At 43.4% G+C, this 11,423-nt stretch overlaps 1 protein-coding gene across 10 annotated transcripts in view; it reads right to left on the bottom strand.

Moving 5' to 3' along the window:
• Cep112 (centrosomal protein 112) overlaps positions 1-8,955 on the bottom strand; it is a 576,146-nt gene extending 567,191 nt beyond the window's left edge. For all 10 annotated transcript variants that reach the window (XR_003851118.1, XM_029568391.1, XM_029568396.1 and 7 more), the window contains exon 1: positions 8,821-8,955. The gene's annotated coding sequence lies outside the window, so the exon portion shown is untranslated. The remainder of the gene's footprint in view (positions 1-8,820) is intronic.
• Between the last annotated feature and the right edge of the window lie 2,468 nt (positions 8,956-11,423).

The following is an 11,423-nucleotide window of genomic DNA, read 5'->3' as shown; positions in this document are numbered from 1 at the left end:
TGATGTATGCTCCCCCCGTTATGGACTGAGCTGCTCCCCACCCCCCACCCTGCCTTCCCCATGATGACACACTTAAATGCCTTGAAATGTGGGCTCAAATAAACTTTCCTCCCTTAAGTTTCTTCTGTCAGGTATTTTGTCGAGGCACCAAGAAAAATAACTAATACAACCTCCACCCAACATGGTCTCCATATGGAGCTATCACCCTGTATTTGTGTTATGTACTGAATTGTGTTTTCCTCTGAAATTTGTATGTTGGAATCTGAATCCCCAATATAATACTCCCCCATTGTCCACGGTTTCACTTTCTGAAGTTGCAACTACACAGTCAACTGTAATCTATGACTATTGAGTAGATTATTCCAGGAAACATTTCATTTTTTTTTATGCTTTGAAGAATTATTATTTTTTAATCATTATTTTAAAAATTTTTAATAACAACATGATTAGAAGAAGCATTTCACTAAACCTTTAATATATTCAGTAACACACTTCAGAGCAAGAGTACATCTCTTTCACAAGTGGCTGCAAGTTTCTAGGTTCACAGTTGAGTTAATGCAGTTACACAATATTGAACTCAGTATAAGCCCTGTAAAGACATAAAATTGAATGAGTTTTTTAACCTTTAAAAATTTCATTTTAGAATATATTGTTCCTTGCAGAAAGAATCATTGTTTTTGCTACTAACACTGAGATGTTGGCACATGCATCTCTAATCTGCATGTATCTGATTATTACTAGTCATAATCGGTTGCACTTGGATCCTTGGCGCCTGTGTATGTCTATAAAGTCAATTCAATGGTAGATTTCAATGGTAATGTTTATCACCTCTACTAATTAGCATGACATAAATTTCTATGCTTTCTCCTCAAATATAATATTTTTTTAATTTGTTTTTTTTTTTTTGTGTGTGTGTGTGTGTGTGTGTATCACACAGAATATCCCAAACCATCTTATCCAACTATACACCCACTTGCCCGATGACACCCTCCCATAACCTCCCTGCCCCCACTAGAGCCCTTATACTCTGATATCCCTGCTACTGTCTGCTGTGTTGTCGGCACTCCCAGCCCTTCCCCATTACTTGCCCTTCTGGTGAATCTAGTCAGCCTATCTAGAGGTCTTTGTTTTAGGAGGGTCAGCTGTTCCTCATCTAGCAGCAATCAGTTGTCAATATTCCTTTAGATAAGATTGGGGTCTGCTGTTCATTTTCCCAGTTCTATGCTGGCCAACCAACAACTCAAAAGAAGGTATCACCTGTCTGGCATTCTTGCTTGTTGTATAGCCTTTAGCTATGCATATGGACTCTTAAGAAATTATACTGGCCCCTTTAATCTTTAGTTATACTTTCCTTTCGGGTGTTTAAGGCCATACAGTTGGCCCAGATAAACCAATTTATTTTTACTTTTAAGGTCGTTTGAGGATCTGTTCCTCAGGGGTCACATGGGCTTGGGAGGAGCCTCTGGCTCCTTTCTTTTACCAGTTCCGCCTATGTGAAGTAAGTCAAAGGTCCTGCTCGACCATGGTTGGCTTTGCTTGGAAGCATGGAGGAAATGATTCCTCTGTGTTGACCCTCCTCTTTGTAGAGGAAATACTTAATATATAATGGAGTAAAATCACCAAACCCAGAAACATGAGTTTTAACAAAATTTGTTTAAAAAAATATTCAAGAGCTAGGAAGACAGTTCAGTCAGTAAATGCCTGCTGTTCAATCATGAGGGCCTGAGTTGGGATCCCTAGCACACACATTTTAAAAAATCAGGCATGGACACATGTGTCTGTAACTCTAGTGCAGTCGGGGGGAGAGACAAGTGGATCCCCAGAGCTCACTAGCCAACCAAGCTAGCCAATTGGTGAGCACCAGAATCAGTGAGAGACCATCTCAAAAGATAAGGTAAAGAACACTGACAACCAGCCTCCACACACAGATGACACACACACACACACACACACACACACACACACACATATACACACACTCACACACCTACCTCCAATCCAGGCCTGGTAGCACAGGCATGTAATGCCAGTTAGTTATTCAGGAGACTGACACAGAAGAGCCAAAAACTCAAAGCAAGCCTGGGCAATTTATGGAGACCCTGTCTCAAAATATCAAGTTTTATAAGGGATGGGGGCACAGTTCAGTGGTAAAGTGCTTGTCTAGTATGCATGGGGTTTTAGGGTAAACCTACATCACATACGCATAATACATCCAGTTCAAACTCCAAAACTGAAGAAAAAGAAAAATATCTATCTACAATCAACATGTTCATTTAAATTGTCTGATGCCTTAGGGGTATAGACTACACTTACAAAATATATAATATGTAATCTGTCATATATTTAAGTTACAAGTTATATAGTGGGGAAAACTCTGTTCTGCTTCAAAACCTGTCTTGTTCCACAGCTTTCCCTTTCCCTGCTAACCCAGCTTTGCCATGGTACCCAGCAATTTCCTATCAATAACCTCTTGAGTCTCCATCCTGTCTCAGTAAGTAACTCCTAGCATCACTGGCTTATTTTACCTTCCTCACAGTCATGAGAATGAAGTAGGATTTCACTCTTGCACACATGGGCTTTCTTCAGTCTTTCATTTCCTTCATGCATCCTTGTCTAGGAAAGGGAACACGGGTTGACATCCACACTGCTACTTCCCAACTACTGGTCCTCCAACCCCAAATCATCCTCTTCAGGGGCTTCAACCATCTCACTACACCAGTATTTTCCACTCCTATCACAAACACCTCCATCTAACAATAGCACCTCATCCTCACATGCTCACTTACATCTCTCTTCTTCCTTCCTTCCTCCCTCCCCGCCTCCTTATTCCATTGAGGTCTTGTTTCTACTCAGCTAGACTGCAGACCCTTGATTCCCCCTTCATTCCCTAACTCCCTAACCAAGGAGTTACTGAAGACAGATAGTGCTGCCTTGGCTCAGAGAGCTTCCATCCAGTTCCCACTCCATAAAGCAGCTTTTAAAACTTTCAACACATATCTTAAAGCCCCTTAACCAACTCCAATTGTTTTCTCAATTTAAAAAAAAAATCTCTTGGTTCATGAAAACCAGCAACATCATATTAAGATAGTACCCTCCCACCCCTCAACCTATCTCTGAGGGAGGGCATCCTTACACCCTAGCCAACCAAGCTAGCCAATTGGTGACTACCAATTGGTGATCTGTTCCTCAATCAGAAGCAGCAGTGACTCTCCCTCTTTTGAGAATCATTGTCTCCTCCTATCATCTATCAATCAATTACTTCCTATTTCAAATTCTAACTCCACCCCTTCCTATGCCAACCCTCATTTGAACCTTTCATTTGCCAGTCTACTCTCAACTTTATCAGCATCTTCCTCCCTGGAAATGGCTTCATCTCTTTCAGAGTTTCCCTATGATCCACTAGTTGTCAAATCCAAGTTGCTATCTTCAGTTTGCATGCTATCTGACATCTTCACAGCATCTCACACTTCCCGTAGCTCACTACTCCTAGAACTGTACCTTTGACTTCAGCTGCTCATTCATTCCGCATCCCATGCTGCTTCTCAGATCATTATTCCCTCTTGGTCTCTCAAATGGCTCTCCTTTCTCTACTCAACATAAAATCAAGCCATCCCAGCACTCTTTCTGTAGTCTCTTTTAATCCGACTTCACATTCTCTCTGGGTACTTACATTCAGTACTGGAACTTCAATTATTCTCCTTACGCCATTTACCTTGAAAGTTTATGTCTAACTCAACTCCTTATAATTCCAAATTTGTATTTACAATAGCCTGCAGGACCTATTCAGTAATGCCGATTGTTACACAGTAGCATATATCCCAAAAATTCTTTATAATTTCCCCATACACTTATTCTACCTGTATGATACTCTGCTTGATGATGTCATAATCTACCTCATCTTCCTTACTAGACATTTCAGTTTCCATTATCTAAATTCTCTACAAAGCAACACATCAACAAATACTCAGAAATACCAGCTCCTTTATTCTCACTACCACTCTATAAAATGAAACCCTGCCCACCACTGATTTGCACAACAGCAATAATTCCATGACCTGCCTCCTGATAATTCATGTCCCACCTGCTTGAGAATAAGGTTAAGCCTATCATTACTGTTTAACTATATAACTATATTTCTTAACTATAACAATAAGTCATTAGGACCCACAACTGGCCAACAAGCAGAGAATAAGCTTCAGAGTGCTGCTTATACCTGAGTAGGACACCTATGTCAAACTTCTAAGGCTCAGGATTACTGCAGAAGAGGAGGGTAGAAAAATTGTAAGAGCCAGAGGTGGTACATGACCACAAGGAAACAGAGTATTCCAGACAGCTGGTGAGTTACTCATATGAACTCACAACAGTGGTGACAGCTGAAGCCAGACAAAATGCCAGAACAGACATGGGGAGGTGGGTAAAAAACCCCAACCCTACCTGAGGAACTATTGCCAACTAACACCTGCTGGGAAGGGGAGGGTCAGTCTTGTTTAAGAAAATGAGTCTTGGTAGGTTGATCAGGCTCCAGTGGATGGACCCACACCAAAGGGTATTTGGGGATGCAAGTTTGACTCTATATGCCTTAATAGACATGTGTGTATACACACACACACACACACACACACACACACACAAAAAAAGATACAGTACATGAAATTGGGCACGGATAGTGGGGGGTTCAGATGATAGAGGGAGTTAAAATATATTGTATGATATTTGCAGAAATTAAATTTTATAAAAAGAAAAAAAACCTCTTGACTGCCTACTATAGGATACTATGCAAACCCTAAGTTAGCATGTAAGTGCCTTTGAATTTAAGCCTATCTCTCACCACACCCACTCTTTAACTAATGATACCAGACCACTAGTAGCCATTTTAATTTCACTTTTGTCACAATAAGCTTCTCACCACTTCGCAAACACTCCAAGCCCTTACCTGATTCTTTTCCCTTTGCACTTGCTCTCTGGTGCCTGGGCTCAGGTAAATGCAGCTCAAATGTCATTGCTGAGTATAGCTAGCCCTGTTTACCAACTAGGCTAATTGATGCTCTAGCCTCACCACAAGCTGCTCACATCTGTGTAACAGCATTCACCATCCTGTTATTTATTTTGTACATCTATGTATCATTTACATATTTTCTGTATCTGAGAGAGGCTTCTAGAAAGCAGGGATCATTATATTTACACCTTACGGCATAGCATATTACATATGTACATGTTAAGGGCTGCAGAGTTGATTACTAAATAAACAGATGAATGTTCAATTTTTACATACTAGTTTTTAACAGTTTGGGGGGAAACATATATGTGTCCATACGGATATGTACACTTGCATGCACAGACCAGATGTTGACTCTGTGTGCCTTCCTCAATCACTACCCACCTTATTTTTTGAGACAGAGTCTCTCATTGTACCTGGAGCTCAAACTAGGCTGGCTGGCCGAGGATCTCCAGGATCCACCTGTCTCTGCACTCCCAGCTCTGGGGTTACAGAAGTATACTGAAGCTATTACATGGGTACTAGGGACCCAAACTCAGGTCCTCATGCTTGTGCAGTGGGCACTTTACTGACTGAACCACCTCCCTAGCCCCAACTAATTGATTTCTAAAGCTTCCGTTCTGAATACCACGTAAGTCTTCCAGAACAGGAATATTACACCCTCCTAATTCAATTTACCACAACTGGCCATCCTACCTTCTGTATTATAGTAGAGGAAATATGTTTTCTAATTTAAGACTTGGTTACAACAAACTTTATTCAGAGTTGAGGAAGTAGCTCTGTGATAGAGTACTTGTCTAGCTAGCATATGTGAGGCTCTGGTTTTAATCCTTGGCACCACAAAAATGCATTATTTAAATAACAAATTAATTTTATTTAAATTCATTTTATGACTAGTTGGTTTGAGGGGAGTTGTGAGTTTGTTTCATTTTATATTCCTGTAATATATTTCAACAGTTATGTACCTGGTGAAAGAACAATATGATACCAATAGTGGATATTAGATCATAAAGTTGAAAAACAACTATTTCAAATGGATAAATAAAACAATGGAAACTCATAAGCCCATAACTTTAAGCATAGCTCTGCCTTAGATGTACTTGTAGGCCCGGGTACTCAAAAATTGGCCTAAATTCATCATTAGCTATGTCCAAAATAAAAATATTCTTCATAATCACTCATTCTTGATAAATCCTTTGACCTTGGCAGGAAGTTAGTGTTTGATGTTAGAGGAGACTACAACTTAACAGTTAAATGACTCACCGAAATCATAAAATGAAGTAAAGCTAGATTAAAATTCTGAAATCCCAGCCGGGCATGGTGGCACACGCCTTTAATCCCAGCACTCCACTCCGGAGGCAGAGGCAGAGGCAGAGGCAGGTGGATCTCTGTGAGTTCAAGCCCAGCCTGGTCTACATAGTGCGTTCCAGGACAACTAGGGCTACAGAGACCCTGTCTCAAAAAGACAAACAAACAAAAATAAATCTGAAATCCCTAGCTCTCACATTCACTTTATCTGACCCCTTGGCCATTTACATATAAGTCAGAAATATCTCCAACTAATAAAAAAGTATTTTGAAAAGTAGGAAGACAATCTGAGTAACTATCAGGCCATGCAATAATCAAATCGAGTACACATGAAAAAAAGAAGACACGACAGGGGCTGTGGCAACAGCTCAATTGGTAAAGTGCTTCCTGTGCAAGCCTGGGGACCTGAGTACCCAATGTCAAATGCCAGAAGCCAGCAGCAGATACCTGTAATCCCAGCACTAGAGAGGTTGAGACAGGAGGATCCCTGGGGGTCACTGGCCAGTTAGTCTAGCCTAATCAGGGAGCCCCAGGTCCCAGTGAGAGCTGCTGTCTCAAAAAAACAAGGTGGATGGCTGCTGAGTATGGACGACAGAGGTGACCTCTGGTTTCCACATGTGTATGAGCATAACACAAAATAAGTCGGGGGTGGGGGAAAAGCTGGAGTCGTGGTTCAACAGTTAAGAACACTGGCTGCTCTAGCAGAGGATCTGGGCTTTGGTTCCCAGCTCCCACATGGTGGCTAACAACCATCTGTAACTCCAGTTCCAGGGGAATCCGACACCCTCGGGCATTGTATGACACAGGTGCAATTACATACATGCCAGCAAAACACTCACACACATAAAATAAAATAATAAATAAAACTTAAAGAAATAGAGTGATATTTAGTAAAAACTGAAAATCTGCTTTTCCTTACCTCCTTCATTCTGCAGCAAAAGTTAATGTTTCAATTTTTCATGCTATACAAAAAGTTTTAAACTAAAAGTTTTATACCATTCATCAGAACTTCAGCTTTAAGGTATTAAAACTGAAAAATAGGAAAAGCTGTATCTTTGGCTGAGGCTTAAAGTACTCAAAGTATATCTGTCACTGATACATATGGTCTGACTTCTAGTTGAATAGCCCAGTTAAAAGAACTTGAGTGGCTCTTGCTCACATTTATATACTCTATGTGTACTGTGTCTCTTATGAAACTCACTAATATGGTCTTTTTTATGTTTCTCTGTGGACCCTAGAAGTGGGGTAAGCCCTTCTCAAGGTGATTAGCTACCACAGGAGTCAGCAAAACATAAGCAAGCCACACATACAACCAGCCTTGATAAAGAGCTACAAATGCTGAGCCAAGAATTCACATACCGTGCACCTTGCCAAACAACATATTTCTGCAAGTTGTATAAAAGGTATTTTGTTCCATCAAATTCTATTTTAAATGTATTGTGGACAGTAAAAATGACTTGAAACGTGAACAACTTTTAAAAAAAGTTTACAGGTGCACCTTTTTATGGATTACACATATGTATGCTTTCTCAGGAACCTTTCTAGAAGGCGCCCCCGGCAGCTCTGCAGGTAAAAAAATGAATCTCGGTGTGTCCTCCCGCACACCCTACTAGATGGGCACGAATTCCACTCCTGCTTTACGGGCTAGGAGCTGGGGTCAGTGGCATGAAGTACTTAACCCGGGACCTACTATACAGGCTAAACACTGCATAAATAAACTATCCTGCTCTCCGCTTTGCTGAGGAGCTGACCAGGGGCTCAGTGTCGTCTTTCCTGTCTTTTGCTCATCTTGGAATGGTAAAGACAAGTAATTAAAACAGCATACTGATGGGGGTGGGGGGTGGGACAACTGTTGTAATTCCTTGTTCTCTCACCACTAAAAAACACAAACACCCAGTCACTGCGCATCTTCCAAAAGGACTAGGAGGCTGGGATTCTAGGGGTGCTGGGGCGCTGGGATACTGGATGCTGGAGATGCTGGGGGTGCTGGGATGCGGGGGTGCTGGGGGTGCTGGGGATGCGGGGGTCCTGGGATAGGGCCTTTCCCAGCAGCCCATTGATTAGTTCTCCGTCTAGAACCAGCCTCCACTGGGTCTGCTCTCAATCAAGACTTCGGGAACCTGGGAGGGACTTCAGAACTTGGCGGTCCAGTTCCCGGCGATCACTTCCTCCCTGGAGTGGACACCGGGAGCGCCGGCCAAGGAGGCCCACCCAGGCCCGGCCACAGTCTTCTCACTCCCCAGCACAAGCCCCAGCCTCAGAGCTCTGGGCCCCGCCATGGCGACCATCTCTCTCCCGTTGACCCAACTTTCCCAAGGACTTTCCAGGCCGCGCGCCAGGCCTGGCTTTCGCTCTGCAGCGGAATCCGGGACCCCGCAGGGGCGCGCGTCACACAGGCCCGAGCGCGGGTCCGGGGCCTGCGGGCGACGCCCCTCCCCGGGGAAGTCCGTGCAAAATTCCACACAGAACCTGACAGGAGGGGCGGGATGGGAGGATGGGAAAAAAAGAGAGACAACCTGCGCCCCCACAAGCCAGCCGTCCACTCGGCCGCCGCCGCCCCGTAGCTTCAGCCAACGGTTTCAAATCCTTGCGGGCCGATCGGTCGCCACCGCCCAGCAAACCAGGGGCGGAACTATCGCACTCGCATTGCCCCACCCCCTCCAGCTGAGGCTAGCACGCAATGCCGTTGCCTTGGCGACGCCCCCGGTTGCGTCTATCACCGTCCCTCAGCTTTAGGACAGGCATTTCCGCCCTCGCGTGACGGCCCACCAAGCGGCGCCGTTGCCATGCCGACGCGGAAAGCCGGACTACTTGGGCCTTGCAGGCTGGGGGCGGAGACTTCCGGCCTTCCATTTCCCCGCCCTCCGGGAGAGGGCGTGCTGGCAGATCCGTCGCCGTAGTAACGTTGCAGTCCACTGCGCAGCCCGCAAGCCCGCGGTCTTGGCAGGCGGCTCCTGGTGGTTTCCAGGCCTAGCCTTCCATGTTAGTGTTACCTGGGCTGCAACCTGGACCCTGCGACTTCCAGGCTTCCTACAGCTCAGACTTAGCTTGTGAGTATGTCAAAGACTGCGAAGAAAGAACAAGTAAAACTCAAGGAAAATGGAGCTTCTGGACAGTGTTCACCAAAAAGTGTGTATATTGTTTGGATAGACAGCACAGGTGAATGAGACCCGTTAGCTCACACACAGTCGAATGAGGGTAAATTGTGCGAGAGAATGAACAATTATCTTTTGTTTTCTTTTTTATTATTTTATGTGTATGAGTATATTGCCAGCATGTATGTAAGTGCAGCCATGTCATGCAATGCCCGTGGAAGTGACAAGAGGACTTCGGATCCCCTGGAATTGGAGTTACAGATGGTTAGTCACCATGTGGGTGCAGGGATTCGAACCTGGGTCCTCTGCAAGAGCAGCCAGTTGCCCTTAACTGCAGAGCCATCTCTCCAGCCCGATTTATTTTCTTTCTTTCTTATTAGAACTAAGAGCAGTCTGAAAATACCCAGAAATATCCTGAAATAAAAGAAGGCTTTGTGTTTGCCACGTCTATAAAGAACAGTAACATCAAGTGGAAAAATGTATCTTTGCTCTTCCCAGAAAATCTCGTGGGCCTCAGGCAGTAGTCCACATTGCTAGGCTGTGTTCTTTGATCTTTTGCTTTTCTGGAAAGTCTGAACTATGTGCTTTAAGATACCAGGCAGAAACAAAATTTAAATTGTAAAAACAACTCAGGGCAGGAACCTGGAGGCAGGAGCTGAAGCACAGGCCATGGAGGACTGCTGCTCACTGACTTGCTCCCCTGGCCCCTGCTCAACCTGCTTTCCTATACAACATAGGCATACCTGTCCTGTCCGGGGGTGGCACAACCCACAGTGGGCTGGGCCCTCCCACATCATTCAACAATCAAGAAGATATCCCATGGACATGGCCACAGGCCAGTTCAATGAAGGAAATTCCTCAATCGAGGCTCCCTCAACCCAGGTATGTGAAGTTGACACTAAAGCTATCCAGCACAGGCACTGACAAATCAGTATTACATAATGGATCTTTTACAATATTGTCCAAGAGTACTGTCTTTTTATATTCTTAGAAATAAAAATGAATGAATGAGGTCATTAGGTTGTATATTTTTAGTGTATTACCATTAGCAAATAATAGCTGTGCATATTTTTGTTCAAGGAGGGCATTGTCAAAGCCTAGAAGATTCTGGATTGAAAGAGTTTTATGTGTATGAGTGTCATGCCTGTATGTTTGTAAGTGCATCTAAGCCATGCAGTGCCCAAGGAGGACAGAAAAGGGCATTGGATTGCCTGGACTAGAATTACAGACAGTTGTTATCCACCATGTGGGTGCAGGGATTCGAACCTGGGTCCTCTGCAAGAGCAGCCAGTTGCCCTTAACTGCAGAGCCATCTCTCCAGCCCGATTTATTTTCTTTCTTTCTTATTAGAACTAAGAGCAGTCTGAAAATACCCAGAAATATCCTGAAATAAAAGAAGGCTTTGTGTTTGCCACGTCTATAAAGAACAGTAACATCAAGTGGAAAAATGTATCTTTGCTCTTCCCAGAAAATCTCGTGGGCCTCAGGCAGTAGTCCACATTGCTAGGCTGTGTTCTTTGATCTTTTGCTTTTCTGGAAAGTCTGAACTATGTGCTTTAAGATACCAGGCAGAAACAAAATTTAAATTGTAAAAACACTCCCGTAAATGAAATTTAGTTTACTACTCTTTTTCATCTGAGTTCACAACATAATTTCTTCTACAGAATCTTCATGGTGAGTTCAATGCAATGCCAAACCTAACATTAAGCACAACTTGAAACATCTTTTGAATTTTCCATAAGAAAAATAAAAGTCACCCATTTGTAACTAGTCATTTTCAGGCTTCCAAAAGGAAGTCATATTCTTTTCAAAGTGCACTTTTCAAATCCACCTCACTGGAAGTAAACACCAGTAGTTCATCGTTTTAGGGACAAATTGTGGTAGGGGAAAGAAAGGGTACAAAATGCTTTTAAGAATATTTGGTTTCTGGGCTGAAGAGATGGCTCAGCAGTCAAGAGCCCTGGCAGTTCTTGCAGAGGACCCAGGTTCAAGGATCCCAGGCACCTGCATGGTGGCTAACAACT

Source organism: Nannospalax galili, unplaced genomic scaffold (assembly GCF_000622305.1).
Source record: "Nannospalax galili isolate Female #2095 unplaced genomic scaffold, S.galili_v1.0 scaffold781, whole genome shotgun sequence".
Taxonomy (NCBI): Eukaryota; Metazoa; Chordata; class Mammalia; order Rodentia; family Spalacidae; genus Nannospalax; species Nannospalax galili.
The sequence above is the reverse complement of the archived record's forward strand: the minus strand, read 5'-3'. Positions and strand labels throughout refer to the sequence as shown.